This window comes from Varroa destructor, unplaced genomic scaffold, assembly GCF_002443255.2.
Source record: "Varroa destructor unplaced genomic scaffold, Vdes_3.0 BEIS01000001.1, whole genome shotgun sequence".
Taxonomy (NCBI): Eukaryota; Metazoa; Arthropoda; class Arachnida; order Mesostigmata; family Varroidae; genus Varroa; species Varroa destructor.
Window position 1 is genome coordinate 56,535,175 of NW_019211454.1, and position 22,722 is coordinate 56,557,896.

Consider the following 22,722-nt stretch of genomic DNA (forward strand, 5'->3'; position numbering starts at 1 on the left):
CTAGACGCTAGATCCGGCTCCTTTGATTTTTGAACTAAAAGAGCTTTTTAGCAGATCCAGCCACGAGCCAAAGGCTCTATATTCTCTTTCTTCTTAAATATATGTCGATGTATCACAGATGAAAAGTTGATCAACGTTTAGGAATACAGTTAGTGCCGAAATATTCGCTATATCATAATTCTGTATACTACTAGCGATGCAATTCCCAAAAAATGGTTCTTGGTTCTGTGTATTTCAAAGAAGCCCACTTCCACGAAACCCGAGTCTTGTTCCTGTAATTTGTTACTGAACTAGACATTTCCCCTTCAACCAAATGTCACTAAAAAGATAGATCGCCATGCTGTACGAAAGCTGCTTCCGGTATCACGGAAAAATTATATCTCTGCGACTAAATAATCGTACGGATTAATCTCCTTGATCATCAGAATTTTGTTTACTAAACTTATTCTAAATGTATCATCTTTTAAGTTCTCTTAAGCACATTGAATTGCAAGCATAGCCTCTAAGGACATTTATCATGTGACAATAAACTTGGCCAGAAGGTAGAAATATCGTGTTTCCACGCTACTTACAGAAAAATAATTTTTTTGCCTAACTATATACATAAAATAGGTATAAAATATATCGAAAAGTGAAACATAATTTACATTTCTGTTATCGCACTTAAGGTACCAAAATGCGTAAACTCTACCTGCTGATTTGAATGGACAAAGTATAAAATGAAATTTGTGATGTTTGAAATTAACAAAATTTCATCTGTCTGGATGTGTACGTGTGTCTCGATTATTTTTTGGGGTATAGAAATTAAATTTATTGATTACGTTGCCGTTACTGTTCCCGATTATCAACTATATTTATCACTAGAATTTGCAGGGAGCGTTAATGTGCTATTTTCACGCAACCGTCACTATCGATAAGATGGTGGTAAGTAGATTTGGCGACAGTGAGCTATCAGCATCGCTATACAATAGACGAAGCCATATTTGTTAGCAACGAAAATGGCGGGGCAACACTCAATTACAAGCAAACCCCTCTATTAATGCAATACCTATTATTTAATGTAAGTCTATCTTGCCCGCTTCTATATAGTTTTAGTTGAACGAAGTTCGCAACATCAATTTTAGTTAGTTACAGGACTCCCACGAACTCCGCTCGTTATTTTGACATTTTTCCTCACAACTCTTCAGTTTCATTATGTTCAGAGTTACCAGTTTAGAGAGAGGCGACAGCTTTCGAATGACCTCTTCTCAACGAACAACGTTCGAGCCATAGGTATTTATACAGTAGTACTCGTTACCACTGAGCACGCTTCTTATAATCTGGAAGTAGACAAATCTTCATTGTAAATTCCGTGGCTGTTTAAGCTGCTCTCACCTTACGCCCGGTTCGTTTTGCTCTCAGTTTAAGAAAGTAATAATCCAAATCTGCAATGCAACTTTATAATGGCTCTGAGGGTCCTGAACTGCGATCAGCACCGGTTTATGGCTACGTTGCGCGTTCTTTAATGATCGCAACGATAGCAACGTAGAGGCGTCGCATTTTCAAGCAGACGCCAGCCACTGAAGACGCGACATTTTTCCATCATGTCTTACGAGCCTCTTTGAACTACCAACACAGTGGAAGAAATGCTGTTCTAACTTTCGTCTCCCGCTTTCCCCATCACCCCGCATCCCATAGGGTCGCTTTTCGCTTAATCGACACACCGGAACCGGCCAGCCACCAGAGGCCGCCTCTGGGACAGGACTGTAATCTCATAACGCTATACACTCAGCACAGACCGATGGCTAGCGATAACACTACCATCTGGTGATGACTAGACAAAGGTAAACAATGGCTAAGACTGAGCATCCGTACGCGCTGGGTGCCGTCGCGTGTACACCTCGCAGGAAGGCGTCCAGTGGAGGACTCCAATTCAGGGTCTGGCGTGTTTCCTCATAATTGATTCGAATCCCGGTGTATAACGAAAACGTTCGCGGACGGCGTGGAAGCTTCGAGTTTGGTACAGGCTGAGAAAAGCGGCGCGAGTATGATCGTATACGTTAAACGATGCACTCGGAGTCGCGGATAGAGGTAAGCCTAATGCCAGCGTGAACCTTTGCTAGGTAGGCAGAGAGCAAAATAGACATTTTGGGTGAAATATCTCTGTCTCGCGGACGTACCTTATTTATTCGCGTCTCACTGAAGAATAAGAGAAGTGGCGAGCAACTAAGCATCTAGCAAGGTGAATGTCCAGCTCCTAATACTGTAACGAAGCTGTATTTGCGAAAATTAAGACGTCCAATGCTACTGCTGCTGCCACGTTGCCGTGCTTTGTGAAACGAAGCACCACCGAAGTTGTTTGAATGGTGGCGGACGATGGCAGGCTCCACACAAAGGCCTAGGTTGGTTAGCAGTTAGAGGTTAGTCCTTACATGGCCGGTTGGGCCGTAGGTCCTTAGTTATGACCTTTCTAGAGTGTTCGTCGCAGTGGAGGAATTACCTGGGCCCGGAAATAAAAACACGAATACCGAACACACCAAAAAGAATTGGACCGGTGACCACCGCATATTTGGCCATTATCATGGAATGAAGAGGCTTTCAAAATTTAAATTGCCTCCTAACAAGGCACGAGGAGATAAGGTTGAGAATTTAGCGTGAATGGTCACGCGAGATGTAAACTCTAACCACCTCACATTGATTTTACGGCTCTGCCTGTTACCAGAATACGCTTGATTCTCTGACTTGTGACAAGGCCGAATGTGGGGTGGTCGGTTAGAGAGAAAAACAGTGCGTCCGATGAGTGCTTTTAGAGAGGCCTTTATAAGCATTGTTCTAGCATCAGGCGTTAGCATCTAATATCGGCTTAAGTATAGTTCCCAAACGTCTCTAGCTATAGAGGCTATCGGAGCGCTGATTGATATAGGTGACAGCTGTAGAATGTCCCTTTCGATGCGTCTTTATAGCTTTGAGTGATTTGATGATACCGCATAGCTGAAACACTTGTCGCTTGTGTTCTCCATTGTTGTAAAAATAATCAAATTCTGCTTACAGTTTTTATCACGAATGCACAAGAACTTCGCTTAAAAACGGATCATTATATTCAGACAATTAAATGCTTAAAATCCAATGTTAAGATTGTACCGAACAGATGTAGAAATAATCTACGATAGTTCGTTCGGACTTACGTAGTAGCTGGCAAAGGTCTATTGCCCCAGTCGTGGGTGATACGCTAAGCAGCACAGCAACTGTATAAAAGCCCAACGCTTCTTTTGGCCACCCCACACCCAAAGCTTTACTGCGTCTCTATCCTGTTCCGATGTATATATAAGGTATGTAAAGTTTTTAGACCACATTTCACGTTCGAGGTAGTACCCTTATTCTGTATACTCTACACGAAACAAAACAAACAATCTATATTAAGTCTGTCATTATTGGGTTGATCGATTCGTGAATATCAGCACAGGTAGCGCTCCAGCAGAGATAGTGGTAATCATTCTACAAGGTTTGGGCTCGGATTGGGGCAAAGCATTTGAATTCGAGAGGCATAAAACACAGTTCGTTTCGTAACTTAAGCGTTTACCTTTCGCGTGCAGGTTTCATTTTGAAGCCATGTTCCGTTTAGGGTGACGCGATTTGAAGCGTGCCATGGTGGCATGGTGTTTGCTACGAGTTATTGCCCCATTCCAGGAAGCACTTGGACGGAAAAATATTTCGCCGCTGTGTCCAACGGTTTACGTTCGTACAGCGATGCGCATTACTCTTTATTGCAAACAAACAAACAAACAACTAGGAATCTTTGTCGAAAGTACTTCAATTATACATAGTATATTTTATGTGTTATTTTTTATCTCTTCACATTGATTTTCGTTCAGCCTTCAATTACTATTCATACCACCGTCGTTAATATTATTGCTCTTATTAAATATCGGACCTCTATCTATAACGGTCTCAGAACACCATACGCTTTGGTTAACAAACGTGGCTTTATTCATAAGATCTTCCGAAAAACTTTCGTACAGCCTTCTATAAATGGCCCTAAATAAAAACGCTTCGTAGGCTTATTGGCTATTTACTAACAAACTTATATATCTGTAAACAGACTCGGCCTACTATACATTGGTCCAAAACCTTAGCTAGCTTGGAAATACACGGACATGATAGAAATGGCCGATTTTAAGGTAAATAAATAATTTAACTTAATCGGTTAAACTGATATGAAATTATCTAACTAACACGTTGTGAACTTAATATAAAATAACTGACCCTTATGCTCAGATGATTGAATGCTTAAAATCTAATGTTGACACATTTATGGCAGGCACGGCTCGTGTAGTTAATACCAAGCATAGTACAGAGTATTACGGTATTAGTCAATCCGTGCTTGCAAATTTCTTAATCAACTAAATTATATTATAAGTTATATATATATATAAAGTTATATTGCTTAGTAAAGCCCATTGAAGAAGCACAGCAGTCATCGTTGTAGCCAATGCTGTGGCATTGTGCCAAAAAATTATTAGGGTAATATTTGGGTGATCTTATTTAAAACGTGCTGTAATAATTCCAGTATCTTCCAGAAGTGAAATGAAGGCTGTCCAGTTATCCAAAAGAACGTACCTCCTTGAATGGTGAAGACAATTTGACAATGCGACGAGGACCTTTGTACCCTAACTGCGTCAGAACTAGCAGTTTATTGTTTAAACTCTGATTAAAACACGCAACCATTGCTACTAATGATGCTGCGTCCACGCAGCGTTTGCGTGTCCTTTATGCACTGCGCCCTTGTGGTGCCTGAATGCTTTTGCGTGCTTGAAACGTGTTTTAGCGGCTGCGTGCTATCGCCACAGTCCCTGAAAGGTTCTGGTACTCTGACGTTTCCGTCGTACCCGGTGGTTCCTCTTTGCGGCGTCTTTGCGATTCCAGTTCGGCCACTTCATGCGGTCTACGACCGTTAGCGCCCTGTATGCCACACGTCTGACCCCTTTTGTTGGTCAAGTGGAATCTTGCTGGTACTAGTTCTTCTATTCCACTTTTTACTTCAGCGCCAGCGGTCACGCGGATCACAACTTAACGTCGCGACCAGCACGAACGATTGCTTCGAGGACATTTGGCCTTTTTCGACGATCTTGTCCTTTCGCAACGATGTGACCAGTAGCTTTTTGGGATCCAGGCCTGGTCCGCATGGTAGCATTGATAGGATCAGGTGGCCAATTTACATGTCTCTTATTTTTTGCATTTCTAAAGCCATCCCTTACGGCTCGGTGAAAAATATGGGAAAAATCAAAACTTTTTCAAATTAGAACTAAAAAAAGAGTCGCAAGTGTTCATCTCTTTGCAGGGTGCCTCAAGCTCGAAGAACAAAAAGGAAAATAAAGAAATAAGATTTTCCGGCCTGAGAGCAAAAATAGCACAAAACTCAGGAAGAATGACAGCGTTTTGTTTTCAGAAGTGTCCTTACTTTCCAGGCTAAGTCTAAGAGAAAAGCATGTCACAGCAGATCGGGTAAGCATTCATTTAGATTAGGTTATACCACCGGTTATTTCGTAACGTAAGGGACTACTTCCGAATTGTCTCTGCGTATCGCCATCTGTTATTCGTCTAATACCCAGAAACATACAGGACGCGTGACACTGACAATAGCGGAACCACCGTATAAAAAAGCCAACTAGAATAGAAAATAGGTGTAAAGTACAACGGCAGTCGCTATCGGTGTTGGCCCTTCAAGGTTTCATCTTTCGAGCTTCTCGAGGCTATCCAGCAAGCCAAATTAGCAAATGCCGTCCTGCTAGCCATTTTTCGAACACATACACACGCACACAATAGACAAGTAAACGACATGTAGTAACGTTCTAGCGAATCACCCATTATATCGGACCAGTTCGCTGCCACCTCCACCGAAATGGCGGCGGCGGCGGCGGCGGCGGCGGTGGTGGCAATTATGAGTGTGACATTGATGATGAATAAAATATGAGTTGACTCATACGCGACGAGTTGCGATCGATAGCTCAACCATGAGCGTTGGTGCGGGTGCCTCATCGTTATTGCTCTGTATGCTTGTCTCCTTATTTCTCTTTCCCAGTGGGTGATGCATGTAGACGACTTCTCCTCGTCCCTCCGAATCCCAAATTCATCTCCCGCTCGCTCCCTGATTCATCACTATTCGTATACCGTCGGTACGTATTTGTGTCGATGTTCCTGGCGCATCGTCCTTCCATAATACATTAAAAGGGGCTGAAATAAAAAGAGGCCGCTTGAAGCTGTGTGGAACAGTTAGCAGAACAGAACAAGCACGATGTTGGTATGGCATTACCTCGAATCCCAGGAGAAGCGTTCCAGCCCCTCGAATAGAAGGACTTCGCATAGGGCGAACGAGCGCAATGAAGTCACCGAGGTTGGTCAACCACGTCCGCTCATCTTTCACTATTCTCCCCCTATTCACCAAGTCAGCCAGACTGATACTAACGGAAATTCTTTCGTGCAGACGCCGACAGAATTACTACATTGAAAAGCATGCCGAAATCAAAATAACAGACAGTCCGTAAGAAATGAACGGGAATTTGGGGGAAAAAAATACAATGACGATTTATGTAGAAGCAATTCCGCGAGTACACGCGGTACTTATAGTGAAACGTATCTCGTCTGTGAATTGCCGTAGGAAACATTAGCTGAATGAATAGAAATAAGGACTAACTGCGAAGCGTATGTCTAATCTATATGAATTGTAAAATTACTATGTCTGATTCCAGAAGCAGTCCTATGTTATGCCAACAACATATCTGATTTCAAATGGTTCTAGTTGTAATTTAAAGTAGAATATAGCCTTGATAAAGTACTGCAAGGAATTTTACAAAAGACTTTTTGGAGCCCTGTGGTGTTAGGTATCGATAAATGCATACTAGTCGGCACTGGCGGCCGGTAATACAGGCTAGCTTACCGACAATTTACATCTTATTGGTGTTTTTTTTTTTTATATTCTATCGTTCACTGGCATTGTAGTTTTTTTTTTTTCTCCTGCAAATGTAACGCCCCTAATCTGCATTTTCGCTCTGCATAGGAAACAGGTTCATTTTGTGTGGCAGATTGCGCTGTCGTAGCACTCCAAAAGGCCAGCATTCATCCATGTTCTCCGAGCTGTAACCTAACCTACTTCGTTACAAGTGCATAAGAATCACATTACATTTTACGGGATTCGGACTTCGGATCTTGTAGGCGTTTCACTCGTTGTAGGATACCTGTCTAGTCTTTCTATTAACGCCTATCTATCTTAAAATAATGCGAAATAAGGAGTTTTTAGTTAACGATCAGTGCCGAAGTGATCGAAATCGTGTTTTTCTTTTCGATTTTTCCGTTGATCACTGTAACCTAGTCACTTTTCAAGTCTTTCTTCCAGGCCTAGATTATTTACTTCTGCTGGTGACAAGACCGAATTTGAGACATTAAGCAAAAGCGCTGCACGAACTGATCAAATATGCTTTAAAATGAAATGTGGCACGAACGAAATTTCAAGCCTCTGTCACATCCGAAAATAGCCAAAACGAAGCAAGAGCTGATGGCGTTATGACCAATTTTCATGGTGAATGGACCAGCTATTTCACGGGTGCGTTCGTGGTAATGTTTCACACATTTGACTCTACTTATGTCGGTAGCAGCTAACCTGCGTAGATTCTTCTCGACACGGAACGCCGAGAGCAAATTGCTGACTCATTTGCACCTCTAGAGATCTTCTAAACGGGAACTAGCACATGGCTAGTGCGGAGCGAGCTGTCGGGGCAGCGTTAGAGTGAGAGAACGAGGGAAAGAAAAGAGGGTACGTAGGCATGTTGGTAGATACATCTGCCCTACAGTTTTGCAGCCGGCAGGGCCTTCTTGCGCGAACCTCTTTCCCGAGGCGGTTCGCACGTAGCCTGCTTGCTTTTCTGCTTGACAGCCAACAACATAGTGAGCGTTAACCCTGGCGAGCTGCCGCCGTCGTATGGGCCTCAATGTTTGGTAAGTGTACCGTTGTGAGCCTATATGAGCCTGTGAAGACGAACGCGAAGCGATGCGAAAAGGAGTTGAAGCCGTCCAACCTAGCGAAAGAGACCTGCTTGCCTCCGCGTTTGCCCTGGTTGAAACGAATGCACCGTACCATCAGTCTGCTGTACTCTTCGTTAGAAGCTAACACTTAGCCAAACACGCAAGCAACCAAACGTTTTATCAAAGGTGCAGCAGTGTACTATAGACGGACGATGGGGCGACACCAACTTATTCCATCTCCATAATGTTGAAATTATGTAAATGGCAATGATGCCGAACGGCGAGCGGGCAGCCGACCAGCCAGTCAGCTAGCTGGTTTGGCTACCTACCGCCTCCGCCTTTACCACCACGTTCGCCTGAAGCGGGGGATAGCAAAAAGGAGCCCAGGCTTGCTTACTGGCTTGCTCTGCCAGCCTAGGTTTCCATGGTCTTTAAGGGTTCCCCGTCACCTTTCTATTTTGCGCTGGCGTTGGCGCGGCAGGGCAAACGGGGATCCGTTTTCCGAAACGAAGCCGGTACACTAACCTCGAAGCGTGTGCGTATGAGCGTGGCCGAACGCACGACCCCGGTGCCGTCTCTGCTGCGCTTTGCCCTGCCATAAGGTGAAGCAATGAAGGCAACGAAGAAGCATAACAAGGTGCCTGTTAGCATTGGGCCCAGGCCTGAGTCACAACTCACAACCAGGCACCCTCTGCCTACCCCACTATCCCCCTGCGACCAACCGGCGGCAGCGGCGGCTCCGGCGGCAGCACCACCAGTAACAGCAGAACAGTGAAACCGCAACTCTGACATTTATTCTGCATCAACATTTGCTGCTTGGGCTTCTACTACTTTTGCGAAAGCTACTGCTTATAGTACGTACTGCTGCTGTTGCCGACGCCTAGCGCGGGCGTCACGTACAGCGTCAACCGCAAAACGTGTTGCCCTTGTACAGCAGCCTGGTTCAGTTGCAGAAAGCAACAGCCATCAAGCTGCGCACATGACGACGCCTAACCCGGACCATGGTAACTCTTTAAAGGCAGGCCAAAAGTAACACAGAGGAAGCACCTCGTTTTTCCTTACTGAATTCATTCTGACAGCAACAAGCAACACCTTTACTGACGGCTTAACTGCCTGCCAATCGAGCAGCCAACGCCATGATTACTCGGATGAGCGAAAAAGATTTGCATTGCTAACTCATACAAGCATCGGTATGGAGAGTGCCAAGGACAGAAATGGCTTCTTGTTATTATTATTATTTTACTGAGAGATATTTTACCTCTGCAAGAGTGTTTATTGCCTAGCAGGTGTTGTCATCCAGCGTCGAACCAATGTTGGACTGTTGGATACACAAATCAGCTGAGTTGCCTTCTTAGCTTCTAGCGTGCGCTTCTTTTTGTAACGAACAAGAGGAAGGGAGATGACCCTTATGGCGTCTCTCTTTCTCTTGTTCGCCAACTACGAAAAACGAGCACGAAGTCTGTTTCGGGCGGAAGCTCGGGCGTGACGACAGTTTTGAGGACACGATTTGCCGTTAGAGCTATAGAAAGCGAATCAGCTTACGTTCATCTCACAAATGTAGCCGAGGGCTTACGACCTTCGAACTTGTCATATAGTATTAATATCGTACTGCTTCAAAGGAGACAACACCTCTAGTAATATCGGACTTCCGAAAGACACAAATAAATGAGTCTATTATTTTAAAGATAGGGCAATATTCCAGCACGAAAACATAAACTGTAACATTACAAATTCCATCAGAAATATGTTTTTTCCCGTCCTTTCTATATATATATATATATATATATATAAGGCGAGATACACCTTATATGGCAAGATTTTGAAAAGTTTAAACAGACATTAGCCAATAATGGAATCAGCACAAAAATTTAACAGACGCTGGGCAAAAGGCTGCGGAGATTTTTTTCGATGTCCTCAGAAAACTATTTTTCCCTAAGGACGTTAAGGTGCATGTCACTGCTTTCTGGTACGCCAGGCATAGCAGCACGTATCCAAAGGTTGGGTGCAACGGTCCATCTTCTCTAGCCGTTCTGGGTTATTTCTTTTCCAGGGAGATAGTATGGCGTACATAACCCTCGTATTCTCGCCATATAACGGAGTTCAGAGCGAGTCCACTCAGTTAATTCGAAAAGCGCGAAAAGGAACTCCAGTTTTTATAGTTTGCCAAGATGGCCGGATTGCCGACAGACTATGCCCATCAGCCACTCTGAACTACAACATCCTGGATGGACTTCTTACCCTAGGCAGGAAAACCACTTTTGGCAGCATTAACAGCAGTGACGTCGTCTTGAAGAGAGGAGAAGTCTTCCACAGTTATTTATCTCGTTCCATTTTCGTCCAGCAATCTCCCCAGATTCAACGAATGCTGACCGATTATCGTGGCTGAATATCCTGATTGTTGATGATATATCACTCTCGCATCACTTTCCTCCTATTCAACAAGGGGTACACTGGAGAGCAAATGCTATGAAAGCAAATGTATTGAAAATACAGGTCATTTAATACTTTGAGTTATACCAAACCGCTTATTATAATATAACACTACGAGAATCTAATTGATATAACTGCGCTATCAGCCTGCAAGTGTCTTCTATTTTGAACGATGGTAGTCCACGAAGGACGCCTCTTGGGTCACCTTCATGTCGGAGAAATAGCGAGGTCTTAGGACACGTAAAAGGACAGGGAGTCCGACTCATCGTTGGATAGGTTGTGAAAAGAGACATTTTCTGCTCCAATGGACCGGTTCGGATCATATAGATCAGATAACAGGAGGTGCAATGAAGATGCCATCCAGAATAGGGTTTCGCCGTTACGAAATGAAAATCTATTCAACTCAAAGTGGTCAGCGAAGTTACTGGTGGGACTAGATAAAATTCAGACCGGTTTGACACAAAATAGCAAAAACCTGATATAAAAGGGTCGTTACAGATATATGGGCTGTTACTTGAAAAATTTGCCGACTGCAGATAGGTTCATCTAATATGCTACAGTGTTGCACAAACTAGATCCCTAAACAGTCTTATTACCTCTCATCAGTTAAATCCATGTTAAACTGCTCGTGATTATTTCGCAAACTGCGTGGTTTTTAATAGAATAACAAAATACAGTATGCTCATTTGATAGCTACCCATCATTTAAGAGATGCTTCAATATATTCAAGAAGTATCTCTAGCCCTTTGACCTCATCGACCTCACGAAGTTTCGGCATTTGAAAGCTCTTACATATTCAGCTAGTCCAGGGAAGTGCAATGCGTATCTGTGTGTGTATGTTTTTTTCCATATCCATATCAGTTTCCCTTGGATTTCGAGCGTTTGCACAGCTTATTCGTATACACTGATAATAGTAGCTGGTTCGAACGCACAATGATCTACGAGACAGGGCCATTTCGTTCCCGCCCCTTAGAAGTGGCCACTATTCTCGCATATTCCTGCGTCAGAAACCGCCTTGGGAAAGAAGGAGTAAACGGGCAGCGAAAGCTTTTGCGAAAATTCGGGACAACGCGATATCAAGTTCATCGCTCGCTATAGGAGTGCCCGTTGGGCGCAGAGCCTGATGCTCGCAGGGGAATAGCATAAAGAAAGCGGGTGGGAAACGATAAGTCTCTTTCGCTACAGCCAGGGGGTATACTGTTCTTGATGTAAGATAATAATTTTACTACACACTCTGAAGCTCTGCTTTGCTTTGAGTGGATTTGTGTGTGTACGCTGGCCTTTGATGATGTATCTGGCCGTATGGCGAGAGCGGGCTGACCGCCGGCAATGGAGTAAATAGGTTGAAAATGAGTGGTCCGTACGGGGATCAGGGGTGTCGTAAAGACAGGGTATATATCGGCTGATGAAATAATTTATGTCCATTTTGTTGATGAGATGCTGCTGGTGGTGCTTTTCGTTGGTGCCATTATACAGCAGACTGCTTCAGCAATAGTAGCTGACTGACGCTACGCCACTCGCGGCGTGGGGTTCGTTTTATCCACTACTCTTTTTTACCGCGCTGCCACTCAGGGCTACCAACTGCTGCTGGTGGTTCCACCACTACGTTTAACGGTTGCGCCCATCATGGTGAGTAAAACCAAGTAGAAGATGGGGTTGGCTACAGTTAAACGTGATCTATCCCCTTCGGAGCAACGCACATCAACTGTACCTGTTACAACTGAGTGAACCCCTTGGAGTTGAAGAGCAACTAGCACATGCTACCTAATACCTACATACAGTAGTATAGTACGTATTAGACGCCATGGCGCCACTTGGCGCCCGATAAGCCTTTGTGAGGATGTGTAATTAACAATTTACATATGTGTGCGAGTGTGTATTGTGTTTCTATTTATGGCTATTAGTACGTCTCTGCTTCTTATACAGGTATGCCTAAAAACAGATGCAGAAACATGGAGACGTTAGTTGTCGAATTTGACCAATCCGTTAGAAGCTGTATACCATCATATCTACGATGTGCCCGCCAGTGGCAATTCCGTTATCACCACTGAGCTAACACAGTGATTGTTTCCATTGTTTGGAAGCATTGTGGAGAAGAGGTGAGGGCAGGAGGGAGAAATAGCCCACCGCCGAGTAGACTTTCAACACGTTGAGCGCTAAGCGGCTTGTTAATGAAATGCTGCAGATAAATAGAGTTTTTTTTTTTGCTTATTGATCCTTGGGTTCAGTCGAGCTAGAATGGAAGGGTTCAGCAAGAGGCAACGCTAAGCCAGAATCGCCAGGGGCAATTAGTTTGATTTGTTTTCGTGCGACGGTGTTCTCATTTCTGTCTTTGCTCCAGAACCAGCTTTCAATTCAATTCTATGTTAAGAATAGGAGCGAAAAGGAATATTATTAGTCACAGATCGAAAACCAGTAAAGCACTACAGTTTCAAGTAAAATGGGTAACGACTTATGGGCCGCCAGCAAATAACGACTTATTTAATCCGAGTCCCAATCAGCCGACCCGTAAACGTTTTTAATATTTTGCAGTTCGTATCTTTTGAGAATGTCATCATTTGTAGATACCAAATGATTGTTGGCGGTTCCTACTTGTACAGTTACAAAGTAAGCTGCCTTGGGAATCTTCTACAATCTGGTTATTTGCGGTTTATCGGTGTGTAAGACGCCTATTTTAATGCTGTGCCGTTTCCCAGGACTCATACGTATCCTTGATTTTCAAAAAAGCTACTGGAGATCTTATGTTTCGTAAAACCGGAGTGCCTGATTTATCTGATATAACATCGGCGTTACTTAGAATAATAGCTTACCAAGTTTCCAAATAAACATAGCTTCCCCCATTGGCAACTGTAGTTCCTGTAGCATAAGCATGACGAGGCAACGATCGGAACACTAAGAAATGTAAGTGCACTAAAAATATTTTTAGGCCGAAGTGATGAAAATAGACAAATAAACTTGACGAATCAGTGTCCTTCGCTGGAGTCTAGGACGCGCTATGAAGTTGAGCCACGCTTTATGTTAAATTTCGTAATTTGTTGTTTTCAAACAATGGAAATTGTACCCTTCTTTAAAATGTACTTGCATTTATCTCCGATTAATTGCTGCCCATAAGACATTTCGCATTCATTTAGAGTACCATTTAAGAAGCTCAACCTAATTATTTGAGAAACTCGTAGAGTTAATGGCTTTTAGCATCTTTCAAAGTACTATCCGGGACCAGGAAGCGACCACTTATATTTTTTTAAATCGCAACTATTTTTCTCTCGAACCTTTGCAGATTTAAAAAAAATTTAGATTCTGTTCTTCAAGGTATAACAACGGTTACGAAGAGTACAGCGTGCTCCCTTATACCAAGCGGTATAATATGTTGTCTATATTTTAGCTGACGAAATTCGCCATACAAATACGATCTAAAGCGATGAAAAACGTTTTTATCGAGTGCCAATTCTGGCGCGTTTTAAGAAAGTACCAAATGTAGTTGACAATGATTTTGCTAGAAGTCATTCAGCTTCGCTTCCATATGCTTTATTTCGCTTTATTCTAAGCTCGCCTTGCTCGCGTAATATGGAGCGTTCCTAGTATAGAACTGGAAGTCAACTCAGCAGGCTATGACGCCCCACACGACTACAACCGTAGCTCATTTCGCCTTAAACGCGTCGTTCCTGTCGTTATAGAGCGAAAGAAACAGCAGGCGAAAGACGACAAGGGCAAGGAGTGCGGAAAAGAAAAAAAATGCCCGCGAGAAACAGCCTGGTGTAGCCGGGCCTGTTAACATCTAACGAACTTGACCGTGAGGCGCGGCGACAGCAGCATCTTCTCGTCCTTCTTCCTAATTCCTACCTTCTATTTGGAGCTATATGGCTGTTAAAACGAGCTGTGATCTGTCTTCTCGCCGGCAAAACACCTCCTCTGTGGCCTCACCCCCTTACTCGCTCCTTCGTCGTTGGGTTCTCATGGGGCAATGCGCGAGTTTCAGTCACAGCATTCGTAATAGTGGTTGCAGTGGCCCTAGGGGCATAGAGGAAGCCCAAAAAGGCACCCAGCAGACCGCAGCCTATAGCTCTCGTCAAAGGCGGCGACAACGATAAGTGCGCCAGTGGCGACAACAACGTTCGAGTTCGCTCCCCGCTGTTATGCTTCATAGCTATTCCACTGAATAACGGTAGCGGTTGTACCGCTAATAGTGGGAACGCTAGCATTGCCAGCGTCGGCTGCTTCAAGGCAATTCCAATAATAGTGATGGTAGCTCCTCGGGTTATTGTCCACTTCCACTGACGGTAACCGTGGCAGTGCTGGGCAGAGTTCTTTCTGGCAGCAGCAGCAGCAGCCGCATCGCCAGTGGCGCCATCAAGGTCTGCAAAGCCCGTTGTGGCGGCATCAGTTCGTTGTGTTTATTTGCTATGGATGCTAGTACTGCCTTGTCCTTACATTTGCTACTGGTAGTACACTACTCCTTAGCAGATCATAATGCAGGACCTCGGTCGAGAAGGGTTACATAATATGGGACGAGAAGGCAGAAAGACCTTTGGCAGGATACGACCTTTGCTTGTCCTTTTTGGTCCATTCGTCGGCTGGCGACGCGAATGAGCAAAAGGAACAGTTAGTATAAGCGCCAGCCAACACTAGCCAGAATCGTCACTGGACAGTAATAGTGAGGAAGACTGACAAAAGACATGCCCGAGTGGAATGCCTCGGTTTCCAGGACGGAAAGTCATTTGCCAGCTGAAGACGATACCTTTCGTCCTGGCGACCCCGATGCCACTGAAAAACGGATGCTTACAAACCGCCGCCGGGGCGACCGCGTTGGCCATGTGGTAAACCTCTAATAACTCCAACAGTCCGCGCCTGGGCTGTAATTGGACATGAAACGTGTAAAAAAGGCAAGAACACTCTGACCACGAAAAATTCCAGCGTTTTGGCCGTTGTCGGTGGCGAAGTACGCAAAAAAAGTAATATTCATATGAGAATTGTAATAAAAAATATTTCGAGGCAGCTGGCTTCTACTGTGAAAGAATGCGTTCTTATGCGCTAATTCGGACATATACCATCACGTGTTCTTAAGTTTTCTACGCACAGACGTAATTGCTACGCTATCACGGGAACGAGGAGACTATAACACAAAAATATTAAGTTAAAGTGTATCAGGACGTAAGTTTGCATCAATCATTATCAATATTTCAGAGACAATATATTATCTGCTATTAGTCTAGCAGAACAACAAGCTTGTCTTGCAATAAGAAATGCTATTTTCTTTTGCAAAATATTAACAGCATTAAAATAAATTATATGTAAATTTTCTGTGCATTTCTACGAGCTAAAGATGGGGAACTTCCATTGTAGTCACCACAAGTTGGAAGGTTACTCTAAATAATAATAATCTTAGAACAGTATGAGAATTGTTTGACCGGATTCTCTAGGCTCTAGATAATTATCGTTCATAAAGGATAGACTGCATTTATTTCTAATAACTTAGAAAGACGAGAAGGAGTCAGTCAGACACAGTGCTGCGTGTCCTATTGAACAATGAGTCCGACTTATGAGATTCTATTGTGGCCTTTCTCCGGTTGATTTGTTTTCAATAGCGCAGAGGGGCTGTATTAGAAAACAAAAGAGTCCATTAAGTTATCTAATCCGTACTAATGCTATTCGTTGATGGCCTTTTATATAGCCTAACCTATTGGGTGCTATGGACCCGCCTTTTCAAACTGAAGCTAATTTTCACCTCATATGTCGATGATCAATACGTTCTTAAAAGGTTACTGCCTAACTCAATTGAAGTCTTGATCTCATTAGTGCCTTACCGTGGCTTTCATTGTGTTATATTGGCCAATCAGCAAAAAACTCGCCGTGTATACCAAAGCAATAAATTCAGCACTTTAGATTTTTCTTTCAGTAGGAAAAGACGTAAAAAAATAATCTACGCTATAAGTTATAACTCAAGGTAACTGCACAAGTTTTATAAAGCCGGTTTAGCTGCTTGGGTCTACCTAAAATTTAGGCATACAGTTTTAGACATAAAACTCTTCATAAAACAAATTATTTCGCGGCTGATTATTAGCAAGCTTTTGATATTTTTGAAACTCCTTATCTGCTATATGATATGATAGGTACAATAAATTTGATAGTTAAATTTTATCACAAGCTCCTCTGATCTGTAGAAATCTCTAATAGCCTGTCATGTACATATCGCGAGCTTCAAAGGCACTGTTTCAAAAAGCAAAAATGAACAATGAGAAGAGAGTTTTCTACACTTAGCTACGGCTTACGAGATCTTCATTCAACTGAAGTTACTTCTGAAGGGATCCTAAAGTTTTCTATGCCACTTGTCACAGATATGTGTTCAGGTTACTGAGTCCCTTTATATGATACACAGCCAATCGGCTCGCAGTACCGATAAAGAGGTGCTCATGTATCTTCGCAATTCGGCAAACATTATGGAAAGACTACAACCTAGGGCTATGATTGAATCACATGAACGTATCTATTGTCACCTTGAATTCCTAAAACGACCCATAATTTGACTACTTCGCTGTGAGTAACTAGCTTGTTAATGAACATTGATTTATACTGCGGAAGTAAACTATTAGCTCAAAGCTTTTTTACACACGAAATACAAATCAAGACACACCGGCTTCCTGTTGACCTAGATTCGCGCCCAGGGCAATCGAAGTTCAACACTCATTTTTATCTCTCAATCTCGCTGATTGTTGCCACACAGTCGAAGCAAATACGGAGCTTGCATGTCGCCCGCTCTACGGTCAGAGCATCAGTACTGAGCCAAACCACCATCAGCACCTCACGAGTGCATAGTCGAAATGGAGTACCAGCAAAGATCAATATCTTTGCCGAATGGAGCCGACCCACAGTGGTGATAGCCAGCGGCACGTACGACTTCGAAGGAACTCACGGCACCCTCGTATTCTTCCACATCTATCTTGAATACATACCAACAGATTCTTCACTGATATACCGTTAGTGACTGTGTCCGTGCGTTTTACAATCCGACCAGTGTCTGCACTAGTGCCGTAAATATGCACGAATACGCTTCTCGTTGAAGGCGTTCGGCTTACCCAGTTGTTGTTTTATCTACGACAAGGTTATGTAGCGTGACACGGTAGCAAAGCGGGTGTCACTTTTTCTGAATTGCGTTGGATCGGGTTGTTTTTTTTTTACCTAATCGTTCAAAACGTGGGCACTGTCTTAGTGGCATCTAACGACACGCCAGTCTACATCCGTCTTGCCCCACAACCAATCATGGCTCTTTCGGCCATCTTGTGTGTTTCATCAGTTCAATACACATCCACTGCGCTTCCTAGTAGAGGGACGCACCTTCTGTGTCACGCAATTTCTTTAACTTACAGGAAATATAGGTATGGTATACAACACAAGTGATCGTTATTTTTTTATTTTTGGCCCCTCCATCACCAGTTTATAGGTTTGCTCCGGCTCTCTATTTCAACAGTTGAAAGATACAATGCAATACAGCCATTACTACATGATGCGACTTTTACGACTGAAACTATAACAAGGATCTTCCTTCACCTGTCCGATGAATAGACAAAAGACTAAACGGGCCGGAAGGTAGTACGGTCTGTAAATACTGACTGGAAATAACAAGGAACCAGGTGATTTAGTGGGTCCAGTAGGTATTGCTTTTGACCTGGGTCATTGCTATGGGCTTGTAACGCTGACCAGCGAAAGGGCCAAATATTTTGAAAGACCAATATATAGCCAAAGAATAATTCTGAAGATCTTAACGCACTAGTAATTGAGTCAAATGTAATGCCTTGATTTCCAACAAGTTCGGTTCTCGACTGGTTTATTTCTTGACTCGAACCGGCTTACTTATCTACTTTAGAATCGTTCAGGCTAAAGTCTTTATGACAACTGTGAATCTACTAGACCAGCGAGACTTCTACAAGTTGCTATTTAACACTTTTCGTTGAGGAGCTTCACTGCAGAGCTGTCGAGTTAAGAAGTTGCTCTAAAAAACGGGCCAAGAAAGATAGAAAGGGAGCGAGGCCGGGTTTACAGGCCTTAATTACGCGGCGGGCTCAAAAAGTTCCTTTTTTTTTCTCAAAGTTGGCGATTATTGTCTGCTTTGCTCTACTGATCACTGAGCTCCATGATATTGCAATGGCTTGGCCGACGTGGCAGTCCCGTTATTCGCCACAGCTTTTTCTAAAATCCGACGCAGAGAGAAAGGCAGGCGCCCAGCTGCGCTACCGGTGCTCCTGGACGCTAACTTTACGAGCCAGTGAACTTAATGCTAGGATTAAGCCCCAGATCCTTGGCAAGGCAAGCGTAGGCTGATGGTAGGGCTATTCCGTGCCTGGCTCGCCAACGCAGAGGAAGCCCCGTTTCGAATAGCCAGGATTCGGAATTAGATAAGGGGTGGGGGGCTGCTGGATAGGGGAATATAGTAGTACATAATGGCGGCTATAAGAAAATGCCCTGTCCGCAAAAATACAAAGGTATCTAGACACAGTTGCGCGAAGCAACCGAAAGGCCAACACGTGTTTATATAAGGTACATGCACCCTAGTCGAGCATGTTTGAGCATGGTGGGGTTCGCGTGAAGTAATCAATCTTAGGCACATTTATTTAACACCCATTCTCTTGTCAAGCATTTTATCTTATAGACAGATTCACTTGTAAAATGCATCCAACAAATATATGGGCTGAGGATCTACTTTTGAGGTTATCTATTACATACAAATGATGTTAGTCCAGGCACAAGAAACTATTTTAATCGGTCTATAAAAAATGTAAACCATTAGGTTAACATAGTTACAGTTGTTTCTCAAGCTTAAGTTTGTAGTAATCTGTGTGTGATCGAACGATACCATTGTATTGTACACAAAATTTTACCTGTGTACAAACACTGCGAAATCCCCGAAATCCATGCGGTATGTGATCAGTCAGACGAGTCGACAACTCGTTGAGTTCCAGTTGGTAAGTACCATACCTACCCAAAGTGTGGTACCTGTATAATGCGACCTAAGCTAAATCTATTCATAATAATAAGCGCGAGTACGTGCATTGTTAGATACTTAGACAGACGGACACGAACTCATAAAGCCTGCAGTTTAATGTCATTGTGGGGGTCTTTGTCGGATCGAAGTACCTCCGAATATTAGCATGCTAATAACCGAAATCTTGAAACAATCGAGTTAAAAAAACAAAAGAAAAAATAAATCGAATCATAGCACTTTATTACATAATGAAGTAATATAAAAATTATCTACGTTGAAAATACATGGTTTAGTAAGATGTAATAAAAATATACGAAGCTTTTCTTCCAATATGTGACGCGTAACGATATTTAATCGTTTTTAAAGCTGTATTGTTTAATTGAAGAAGGCGAATATAAAGAAACAAATAGTTGGAAGCATGCGGGTAACCCAACGGTTTGTAATAACCGGGATTTTATTACTTGTGTAAGTTCGACCGGCTATATTAGAAACTTCTGGCGGATTAACGGAACTAAGTGTAAGGCGTTTAATGTGTAATTACTGAGAATACAGGTAGAGTCACCAACATCAAATTGTTGCTAACCTCGAAAAGTTTGCTTCAACTTAGAAAAGCAATGTCGTTCAAAGTATCGTTAAGTAGGGTCTCTTTTCCTTTCATTCGGTGCAAATTCTTAATGTGTCTCGATTTCATGATTTCTGTATACCTATAAAATATACTAAAAAAAAGTATAGAAGCATAGGTTTGAAGATAGCTATCCGCATTCAGGCACTTACCAACAGCGTCCTAGGCAAATTAGCTGCGCTTTTATTCACAAGCGCATCTCTCAAAAACGATTGTGGGTCTTACTTCAAACACTGAATTACCTGTAAACATTGTATCAGTTGAAAAATGTTCCATATCTAGGTCTAGGTACACACAAGTAAAAATAGCGCCGTTAAAGGTTTTCTGCATGTTTAAAATGATGTTCACATATTGCTTATTATCTCGTCGTCTTTAGGCCTACTCGGGTGACAGGCGATTTGGACAAGTGAGTTCGAGGTAAGCAGACGAATGGAAGTTCGACGTCAGCAACGATCGTTTGGCTCAGTAGACAGCGTTCGTCCGGCCGTCCAGTCTCATCTGTCTCTTTAATTGTCCTCCCTATCCCCTCTTGTTCTCTGGTCGTTTTTGCCCCTTCATCGCACACCTCCCCAGAATCTTTCCCACCTTTGTTAAGAACTGTGAGACACTGCTACTGAGCCGATGCTTCTGCTGGTCTGCCTGTGCATGCGTGAATTGGCTGCGCGGGTCCACCTAATGGATGGACTTTTTTCGCGTCGTGGCCATTAAAAGAGAAAAAGGTGGGAAAAGGGGGATGAATTGAGAAATAAAAATGCAGGGGTATCTAGGGTCAGGAACGCTACCCACGACGACCCAATATCTGGACGTACTACAGTGAAATACGAAAACGACGTACGACGAGTGGAAACACTTCTGGATGTGAGGCAAAAGGAGTGGAGGAGAAGAGAGTAAAGCGAAAAAAGGGGCTAGCGAAGACGGGATGCAGATGGAGGACTGTTAAAAGGGGCACCCAATGACAAGATGACGGCTAAACAGTTCAAGGAGAGCTCACAAGGAGGGATACAAAGGCACAGCCACCGGAAAACAATAGAAAAGAGCAACGGGATGGATGCACCAGAACAGAAATCGACGGATGAAACAACAATGGGTTTCTGGCTAGCACAGGGTCTAAGAAGTAAGAGAAAATAGTCGTAGCAGTAGTAGCAGGCCGGAATGATACCGAAGGATGAAGGGGGTAAACAGAAAAGGTTTGCTAAGAGGAGTGTCAGGGGCAGGGAATAAATAAAGGAAGCCTCGCAAAAGGAGAGGGGCGAGCGGGGGGCGGGGGGGGGGCAAATACCGTTGTCCACGAGGAAAGACACGACGCTTATGAAACATGAGACTAACAGAAGAGAATAGAGAAATGCGCGAAACGGTGAAGCAGCCAGGGAACATGGGAGGTCGACAGCGGGGTGCGAATTGGAGGCGAAGCAAATAGCGAAGGGGCGCTCGACAAATGACCGACACAAGGAAAAGAACAGAAAACTGTGGTGGGTGCATTCATAGAATACGCAGCGGCAAGTCGAATGTGGAATAGGTACGGATTGCTTAGTGAATAAACGAGTGCGATAAGAGACCAAGAGGAAAGGACGGAGGCGGGGATGATGGCGAAGAGAAAGAACGAATATAGATCGGCGCAGTAAAAGGCTGTTTCTTCTCAATCGAAGAATTTCCGCTTTTCTCTTGATTGCTTCTGAACTCTTTGCCTCTGCAACATATCAACCCTCATCCTTAGCCGTCTCTACCCTCATATAAGGATTTCGCACAAAAGCGCTATTATCGTTCGACGCGGTAGGGTTCCGCTAATCCCGATTTTCTCATCAATTTTGGCCATAATTCGCACTGTTCGACTATGCGCTCTCCATTTTAGCTTCAAACAGTAAATCGACTTTTTTTTCCGTAGAGGAATCTACCCAATTCGGTAGAAAAAAAGCTCCTCAGCCTTAATTGCTCCGCGCAAGTTTCGAGTTATTGGATGGCCTGTCGTCGATAAACCCGCGGGTTCCGTTGTTCGCTCTTTAGTCAGTTTTAAGCCACCGTTGCTGGAAACATCGTCCCGATTAATGTGAATCTCGGTGATTCCATGGCATTGGGGACATTTCGCTTATGAAATAATTGTCAGATCACCGCTGACTCGAGCAGACAGGTAAGTCCGTTAAGTATAAAAACCATTTTTCGTCGCACGCTCATTCAAATACCTACAAAATGTTTATACGAGAATAACTCCGAGATTCTTTCCTTGAACTGTGATCTGAGCAATCTAGTGAACTATCAATATTGAGAACTAGGTATGACGCAGGGGAACATAAAATATCCCTCACCCTACTCTAACAGGTGTAGTCATTTTACCAGACTCCAGGATGCAGATTTTATAAACTGTTATGCCTCCTTCGTCTGTAGTTTGAAGGAATATTTCGCAAGAAATACTTTACGACCGCTTGGCGCCATTTCCTTAAAGACCAAAGAAAGTAAGAAGAATTTTCTCTTCTGTCAAGAGGGTTTCTCCATTAGGTCCAGTTTGTTGTCAACCCGTTCCTTCGTGCCTCTGTACATTTTGGAAGCCTACGAAACAATAAAATTTTATCAAAGATGGTCTGAAAAGCGCGCTAGCTTAGGTGATCAGTGGATCACAGAGCAAGCTAAGGACGACGAAGTATTCATACACAAACCTGTCCTCAACAGTCAACGGAAAGCTGTTGTTTTGCCATCTTTAAGATTACCC